Raw genomic sequence first — 10,149 nt, 5'->3', positions numbered from 1 at the left:
TTCCTTCTTCGCCACGCGAACCACTTTCGCCGAATTATTTTTACTCTTTAAACGCGATCATCCAACCGAACGCGAATCGAACAACCAACCATTTGCTCGAGAACCACTAAACCATTAGCGAAGAGGCGCGTGGCGATTCACTCGCGACCACGTCATCCAAGATGCTCGCTATCTGGACACATTCGACCAATTTGACCATTCGACGAACACTCGGAGATCTGTTCGTCTAACGGACGAATGGAATGGACGGGACACCTCACTTTCGCACACTGTGGAATCTGTCACAGCCGAGGAACTGAGTCACCGGTGAAATATTGCGTCGAGCTTTCTGCTTGATCTATGCACGACGTACTTTCCAGGAGAGCGATATCGTTTGGACGAGCGAACGAAAATTCGGCGAATTTAGACCGATGTAGCTTGCTCGTTTATGCTTGGACCAAGCTAGAGAATACGTGAACGGAATGATACAATGGTGCGTGGATCGGAAGGAGGCAGGCGAAAGTTTGCGCTCTCTTTTCTCTTTTTCGAAGGAAGAATACCGTTGCAATAGCGAGAACTTTCTTCTAACGCAAAACAAAAGTAGCCACTTGTTTCGCTGAGTAGGAAATTACCGGTTGTTTCTGCAGCGCAACACGTGTAACCCTGCGTGTGGCAAAAACTGATCCAACTCTCTCGGTTCCCCGTATCACGCTTATTTTTATTCCGCGTACGAAACTTTACGCTCTTTTTACACCGGCTAGCAGCAGGCCCGCGTTCGAAACTTCAACAACAACGGGCTCCAGATTAATTTAGACTTTGCAGATCCCACCGAATTTCAGCTAACCACTGCTTCTCCTCACCTTCTCCTTCGTATCCGAGATCCACCGCGAACGACACGTCGTCCTTCTCCTTGGAAACGATCCCCGCGAACACCATCGACTTGGCGAGATCGCGAACAAACAAAATCACAAAGACTTTCGAACCTAAACCTTCTTCAAATGGAGATCCAAGGCGACCAACTGTAATCTTTCAGAGATTCTTTGATAAAGTAAAATAATCCTCCAAGTAAATTTAACTCTCGTCCTTGTTGCGAGAGGCTCGCTGAAACGGAAACTGTACCGAATGCGAAAGAATAGGACGAACGTTTTCAGCGATTGAGAACCACTGGTTCGTGCCCGTTCCTTAAGCGTTCTGTTTGTTGTTCTCGGTAATGTTCCAGGGATCGGAGAACATGCAGAGGCGAGGCGAAACGAACGCGACACGAGCAGCGTTAGGAGCGACAGCCGATGCTGCGTCGAGCAGAAACGTCGAGGAGAATCACGTTACATACGGCCGCGAGCCGGCAAGGTGGAAGCTGCCTAAGGTACGCGACTACTGCTTCTCAAGGCGTCGCGACGCTCGTGGACGCTCCGTGTCTAAAAGCGTCTTTGCCCCTTCTCTCCTCGTGCCTCTCTTACGCGAGAAGAGAGAAGCGAGTGAAGCGAGAGACGGAAAAAGGGGAGACAGACGCAGAGAGAAAGAGAGAGGGAGAGAGGGAGAGAGAGAGAGAGAGAGAGACGGTCGAACCGCGGGCGCGAGTTAAGGCAATAGTGGAAGAAGAGGATGAAGAGGACGATGACGACTCTGACGAGGAAGATGAAGGGGGAACGACAGAGACGACGAAGGGTGGATAAAACGAATGGACGGTTGAAAGAGGATAGAGGAGAGTATGGAGCGGTGGAAGAGGAGCACGATGACGATAATGACGAAAAAGATGAAGACGGAGGGACAGAGATGAAAAACGATGGGCGAATGGACAGAGACAAGGATATCGCGATAGAAGAGGAGAACGATGACGACGATGATAGAAAAGACGAAGAAAGGGGGACAGAGACGAAAGAAGATGGACGAAACTAAGATGAACAGAGACAAGCGTAAAGCAGTGGAAGATGAGCGCTCTTCTTGCACCGAGATGACGACGACGATGACGAAAAAGTGTAAGAGAGGAGGACAGAGAGGAGGACAGAGAGGAGGACAGAGACGAAGAAAGACGAAGGAAGATGAAAGAATACGAAGGACAGAGACGAAACGAACGGAGGAAGAGGAGGATGGAGGAAGAGGCAGAGGCTGCGGTCTAGGATACCTGGGACCGCAGACAAACCGGAGATGGTGTCCACGACGTTGTCATCGTTTGCCAAATACCGACGCCGCTTTCTGGCGAGCCACGTCTACGTGCACAGGCTCTCGCGTACCTCATAGTACGATAGTCCCCGCCTCGACGATTTGTTTATAACGATCTCGCGGCTACGCGTACGGTAGAGAGACGTTTTTTAGCAACGCGACGCCTGTTTTCGTAAGACTTGTCCGTCGTCCCAGTTCGACGATCGTGTTTCAGACACGTTGGAACGCCAACGTGAAAAACCAAGCAGCCTCCATCGAATCGAGTGTGGATAATATCGTTTCGTGTTGTAGCAGGTGATGAAATGGAATTTTCTTGAATGTCGAGACGCTGTCGCGTTTGGTCCGAGTTTCGCGACGAACCTTTGGAAGTTGAAGATTGGCGGAAGACGTCTATAGTCGCGAACACGGCTACTAGCTGTGGGCACTACAGATCGAAAACTAGTAAATTGAAACGATATAGAGACCACCGAGGATGAAGATGATCGGGAAAGGAAGAAAAGCGAAGGTAGCGAAGTAGTAAAATCCGGCAAATCGCGTAAGATTCTGTCGAAAATATCAATTCTGTTTGCCAAACGCTATAACAAATTCCTGGCGAACGTGCAATTTCTAAATTCGTCGGTTCAAGCAACTCTGCCGCGAACTTTTGTCTTCGTACGAGTATACATACGTCTGTAATTCGACGAAGAAAAATCTAACTTATCTAACGTACATTTTCCTCCGTCGATCTGTATTAAATCGAAAGAATTGGGTGAAATAACCGCTGCGGGTTATATTTTCGTGTTTTCGTTCACTCGCCAAGCTTTCACGCGAATCTATAAAGAACATAAAGCGAAAGAAAACAAAGGAAATTTAAGAAGTTTAGATACTAAAACAACAAGCTACGATATCCACGTGCACGCGGTTTCCACAGTTCCAAGTGTGTCTAGGAGAGTAGAAGGTCTAAGGTAGAAAGAGAAAAGTTGAGAAGTGGAAAAAAGTGAAGTTCGGATAACCGTGGATTACCTAACGTTTCACGGCGAAAATGTAGGACATTTCTTTATAGGCGCGCGCCACTGACGTAGTACGATAAAAATCGCCATGAGGGCATTGCTTAATATTCTTAGGGATGTATTCCGCGTCCGGAACTATTTCCAGACTCATTCTCTAATGCAAGTCGGACCACACCTCGAGCCGCCTATAGGGCTGATCGTAAATCAGAGCTGGCCTAGCTCGCCGTGACTTTATTTTTTCGAGCGGAAAATTGCCGTCTGATTTATCGACGAATGCGCTCGGAATTTCTAGGCTGCGGCCGTTTAAAAAATACGGAACACGTCGGTAACAATTTTGCGAATTCGTCCACGGCCTACGTCCCTTTCCGATCCATGTACTCTATGCGAAGGATACAATAGCAAAGTTGATGGAATTTCCAAGCGAGACACGGATACGACTGAAAATATTCGACGACGATGGGATATGAGCGTATTCTTTCTTTCTTTCTTTCTTATAAGCGAAAAACGAGGTAAATAAAGAAAAGAAGGGAAGGATCGTAAGACCCGTGTTTCTTTCGACGATCTGTAACATTCATACTTTTATATTATTTGTATTATATGCGTTACGTATCTGTAATCTATACGTGTCTTGTATATTTATAATATCGATAATCTGTTTTCATATTCGGATATTTCATATTCTATTGACACGTTAAAACTACTAGTCTAGAACGAGATATTTGCCGCAAAAGTCATGTTTCGTTCCCAGTACTTTCGTACAATATACGTATTTAATAATACTTCAAGTATTTGATAATTATTCAAGAGCTTTCTGGAAAGAAAAAGGCACGTAAGATAAGATAAGGTCTATTGTAGAGTAGAATCGATAATCGTAATGATTCCTAAAGATTCCTTTGTTCTCTTTATATTTATAAAATAAAGATTTTATAATAATTCGATTGTTCGACTACGAGTCAAACACCTGTTACATACATACAGGCGCTTTTTCCAAAAAGCATCTTGGTTGTTGAATTTTATCTCGATAAACTTTGCAATTACGAATCCTCGAGCGATTGCAAGCGTGGCGGGATCTGATAAAAGATCGGCCAAGAAGCGAATCGCGAGAGGGACAACGCATATTGCGCTATCTTTAGCGTTTACGTTCGCGTTTCTCGTCGGGACGCCCAAGTGTCTGCCAGCCATCCTTATCTGTACTCGTCCGCGCGTTTCGAAAGTTTCTTATCGTTAGGGAAACCGACTTTCGCGCACCTAAACGATCGCTTCCGCCTGCCGATATACTCTTCGAAGGTTATGCGTGTCCTTCGAACCGGGCAAAGACGAACACCAGAGGAGAAAATATCTGTGATTTCAACGCGTAACCTCGCTAAACGACAAAATACACGTAGGCCGAGCCACTGCTTCTCGTTTTGAATCGTCTTTACAATTGTCTCGATTGTTCTACCGAAGTCAGAGGTATTTAGACTGCAGGATACGCGAACGATTTGATAGATTATGTGGCTGCAACGGAATCTAAATGTGCGTTACGCGCGTTTAACGACACGTGGCACACTGTGTCGCTTATATTCAGGACAGAAATCATAATTTCTAAATTGATCAATTTTTTCGAACCAAGTTGTTTGATATTTTTTCGTAGAGAATCGATATATGCATGGATTGGCATAAAGAAAAATCGTCATGATCTCGAATGTTAAGTAACTTTTTACTTTAACTTTTGGCTTTCACCTTAAAGCTTTTTTAGCAGTTTGTTGGCGGAAATGCCTGAAGAATGGTACCGATCGTTTTACATATGTAGATTTCAGGATGAAAGGTCGAGGCTTATTGTTTGTTCAAGATTTTTTCATTTATTCACATTTGGAATGAAAATCATTTAAGGTAACGCGAGTGTCTCGTCGTTTGGCGAGAACATAGCACGAGTGCCAAAGACCTGAACGCTGAACGCGTTAGCAACGATCTCGATCATTTTTTCATTTTGGACAGATTTGGCCAAACAAATTTGACGTCGATGGAAAGCTGAACGCGTCCGGAAATAGTATAGTGGTATAAAATCACGCAACTATCTTTTGTCATTTCTTTTTTAAATCTCTTTCGAGTTAATAAACATTTTATATAAACGCAAGACGATTTGTTATTTTATGCCTTTTAAAATTACTTGGCAGTGTTAAAGGTATTTAAAAAGGTATTTAAAAAGGTATTAAAATGAAATTAAGAAAGCAAGTATTCCGCTAATGGCAGGTTTCCGGCAAAGAGCGTTGATTTTTGCGGCAAAGTTTGCGTCTTAACTTTAACAACAAATCGATACATTCGGTAAAAATTATGAATTATATTATAAACGACAGTTCGTTACTAATACTCTACGATAAGGCAATTTCGGGACTTGACACTTGGAATTTTTGACTTTTGTCCATTGAGCGACACAATGTGCGTAGGCGTGAAATTTTCAAAACATCCCCTATTTTTGGCAGGTGTTTTGAGATTAATTTAAACGAGAATGTTGGCAATTTATCGCTTTCGAAACAAATCTTTTACAATGGACAAGATTATTACAATGGCAATTATATGTGTCAATAGCTCCAAGTGATGATATCGACAACAACACGATACACTTTGTAAAAGTTACTTTATAACTTGACCCGTTAGTTTTAAGAAGGGTCGATCGATCTGTCGCAAACATTCGCCAAATCATTTACCTTGAAACATTTTGTTTCGGCGTAGAAATCGAATTACATGTGAAAATTCAGCGAGATTCTATCTTTTACAATTAAAAATAGATAGCTAATTTGTTTTATTCTTTCAATCAACCAGTCTGTCAACCATTGATTTATCTGAATTTAATAAATCATTAAGAACCGAAGAAATCGTTAAACGGCAGATTAAACGAAACATTGAACGCTTTCGCTTGGTGCTGTTTAGATAATCAAAGATAGTTTACGATGACGATAAGCAGGCTAGAAGTCGGTAGATGCAGCGTTATCGATCGCAAAAAACGGAACGGGCTTGACGGATGTGACAAAGTCACCGTTAAACGCTACGCTACGAAACGTTGTACGAAATACTCGAACGATCGAGAGTATGGAAAACAAGGCGAATCTACCGCTTAAAAGTTTTTTAACGAGCCTAAGAAACCGTGAGTTAATTGTAAATGTACCGTATCTGTAATTTCGCGTATATCATGTTGCGGTAGTTTGCGATATCAAGGACGCGTTGCGGTATCTGTTGAACATATTCGTATTAATATTATACTTATAGCATCGTGAAACATGGAACAATTTATCATTTAGCGAATTTATATCGTAAAGCTATTTATCTATAAATTTTTGCGTTTGAGCTTCCGTTAAAACTAATTAAATTTACTGCACGTTTACATGATTTATCGTGCAGAAGTTTCGCAATTTATTCAACGATGTTTAGAGCTACCTTAATCGTTTAGTCGATGCAACTTTCACCATTTCACCATTCCTATACACGGCAGAACACGAGGCAAACGTGTCGGTGTTGGTCATTATCTTTCGAAGGTGGATAAGCGCAGATAAAAACGTGTCGTGTATCGCCAAATGAGATTTACGATCGGTCACAGTTACGATCAAACGAGAATTATGGCTCTCTTAATTGCTCTCTCATCGGCAAACCTTTGAACTCGATTCGAGTTTCCTATCGTCGACCAAACTTTTCTATCGTCTAAATTTATTTACGTTTTATCGTTACGTTTATCGTTTGTTCGCGTGGAAGAATTTCAAAGAATTCTACGCGAATAGAAGTTAAGATAAGCAATTATTTCGCAAGCTTTCTCAACGTTTCGAGAGCCACGGTTATCTTACAGAACGAACGTTACATTCGAACGTCACACTCGACTTTTAACGATATCATCGATCGTCGAAACTTGATCGATTCAATTTCAACGAGTCAAAGTTGAATTTCAAAAAGTAAACGACAGAAAGAACGAGAGGCGAAGATCGGTGAATGGAAGCGACGCTACTCGTCGATTAAAACACACGGTCTCCTCGTTATCGATCGACGACGATCCAGCGGAATGAGTTGGCCGATGATCGATGTCGAACCGGCCGTCACCAGAGAGCAACGCGCAGTGTCATCGACTGATTTGTTGCTATTTCGAGCGGATTCTCGGCCGGGCCTATTTAAAATCATTTGCATTGCCACGTGAGAGCCGGCATCGTCAACAAACGTCAGAATGTCGCGCTATCGCAACCTCGTGACACGTAAATTAATTGTACGCTATCGCTACGGTGTTTTCAAACGCAAAGATCCAGATATAACCTCGATAAATCCATCCTTGACCTTCGGCGTTTTCCAATTGTGAAACACGAATCTACGATTCTAACTTTACCTGGCTGAACCTCTTATTTATTTGATTTCAAATATTTTTTTCTTTTTTTTTCAGTTTCTACGTTCGATTCAGTCTTTTATGCTTACGTAGCGTTTGTTCGATAGCGTTTCTTTCAAATTTCAAGTGAAATTGTCCTTTTTCCAATTATCGCTTGATCCGAGAGCAACAGCGATTTTTAAGTAACGTAATGTTGTATCGATCCTGCGAACTAACTAGTTGACTATACTGTGACTGATATTTATCTTATTTGCACGTCAATTTGGAGTATTCATTTTCCGTTAAGTATCCACTTGAAGTCGAATCACTCAAGTTCAAGCAACTTAAACTAATCTGAACGAGCCTTTCCAATTCACGATGAAATAAAACACAAGTGGAGAGAAATAACGTATCTTGGGGTCATTACAGAACGTTCTAATACGTTGTGTTTGAAGAATCCGAAGTCGTAGGGGTGTGTTCCTAACGTCAAGCTATTGAAAAAGTGTATATACGCAAATCCGAACGTGATAATATTTATAGCATCGAGCGTAAAAAGTCAGCGGCAAGAATAAATATACACTTCGAGCAAGGTTCGAATACCGAGTGCCTTGGGTATCCAAAAATTCGAATACCTTCGAAACCTTGAAACTTATCCAGCGTCTCGTATCCACAAACCGGCTAGATGTTGCACAACGAAGTTTATTACGCAACGATATAACGACACGTAGAAAACTTTTGTTTATCCATTGGTCACGAGAATTACCATGCATCCCCTTATACGTTGTTCCTGTTCATTTAGTAATAAATCAAATAAGAAGTGCATTAAGATTGCAAATGATAGAATATTGTATGGCTTGGATAATTTCAATACCAGTTCGATACCGCTCTTCGAGGTTGAAAGGGTGTAAAAAAGTATTCGCTGAATATCCTTTAGAAGAATTCATATTTGATGATAAAACCTACTAAAAGCTACATCAAAACCAAAAATGGAGGCGTTATACCGCCATAGAAATGAAAAATCAATATTATCCTACGAGAGATAAATTTAACGAAATAAGTTCGGTACGAGCTCGATGTTATCTAAATAAATTAAAATCCACCAGCAAAAATGGCATATTATTCTTTTATAAAGATTCCATAAAAATATCTTCTATAAAGTAAATTTTAATTCTAATGCTAATAATGTCAATATTAGTGGAGTATTTTTTGAATAAAAATTCTCGATATCGATAGCCACATTAGGACGAGAACAACAGCGACAAGTAGAATACGCGTGGCGAAAAATGTTGGTGAGAAGGTCGAAGGCAGCCGATAGGATATTAACATTATTTCCGCTGCTGGAGCAAGCAGGGGGGAAGAAAGACGAAGGCGCGACAGAGAAAGAATTACGGAAGGACACGGATAGCGTAACAGCGCCAGAATAATCGTCCCAGTGGCGTCTTTTAATCCGAACCGCCATACGAATCTATTTTTCGCCGGACAATCGCGCCAGAAATACCGGATTGGTCCCCCTTCGTGTTAATTCTGTTCTGGTGCTCACATGATCGCCACCACTTGGTCTGTGCCGCGTATACATCGCGCGGATCCCGGCATTTTACCGTTTCTTTCATAAGAAACGGATAGATCGCCTCCTTACGATCGGATCGAATCAGTGAAAACAAATTCCGTCGAATTTTATTGATAACAAATAAAAAGCTTCGCTTGTTTGATTGAATAACTTTCGTTATTAAATATTAAACAGAGAGAAAAATGGTGTAAAAGGAAAAAATGTATAAAGCAAAATTAAATTTTTAACATGATTAAATTTTTAAATGATTGACGGCTGTATGTAAATTATCTTAATTTCGGTAATAAAAACTGGACAAGTTTTCAAACGTAAAATGACGTGGATGGAGGAGAAAATCGCCTAATTTAAAATGACAGCAAGTCTGCGAAGAAGTCTAGGAGACCTAGACAGTCGAAAATAACCAGAACTCGAAAATAAAATAATTAAATTAATGCTTTGCATCCGAGTTGGATATCGTATATCGAATCGTCTGGATGAGAGCATAGTCTAATAATAAACGTCTCTTAGATTAATGGCAATACAATTAGATAGGACTTGAAAAGCACCGCAGGAAATTCAATCGTACGCTTAAGAATCACCGCGTCGTGACACTACGTGACGATAATTATCGTCAAGAGCGCACGATCAAATGTCGATTAAATCAATTTACCGAAACTCTTCCCTGCAAACGTCTCAATCTCGTGCAACTTTACGCAACGTAATCGATATCATCCTCTCTCTCTCTCTCTCTCTCTGCGAAATATCCCTTAAACTTGACATCTTTTTTCTATTTCTCGGTATTTAAGTTGATGAAAATGGCCAATCTTCGTTTGTACATGCTTTTATCTATTTATTTATTTCTATCGAAACAGAAGCACGATTAATCCGGCAAATGTTTAATCAAGGACCGATCGATTCGATCGCGTTGTCGTTCGCCAGTGCATCGTTCGTTCTTTAAGCTTTCGAAATTATGGAAATGTGCAGAGAAGGCGCAACGAAACGATCGACGAAATCGGCGAAGCTCGGTCAGTCCTCACCGGTTGTATTATAAAATGTGCGAATTATTTTTAGCGGAACACAAAAATATCGCAAGGTCGCTGGTACTTTTGCCCGTTCGTCGCGTGCGCCTTCTTCGAGAGCTTGCTGTTCGAAAAGCT

Source organism: Bombus bifarius, unplaced genomic scaffold (assembly GCF_011952205.1).
Source record: "Bombus bifarius isolate JDL3187 unplaced genomic scaffold, Bbif_JDL3187 scf7180000008227, whole genome shotgun sequence".
NCBI lineage: Eukaryota > Metazoa > Arthropoda > Insecta > Hymenoptera > Apidae > Bombus > Bombus bifarius.
This window is presented reverse-complemented; position numbering follows the sequence as displayed.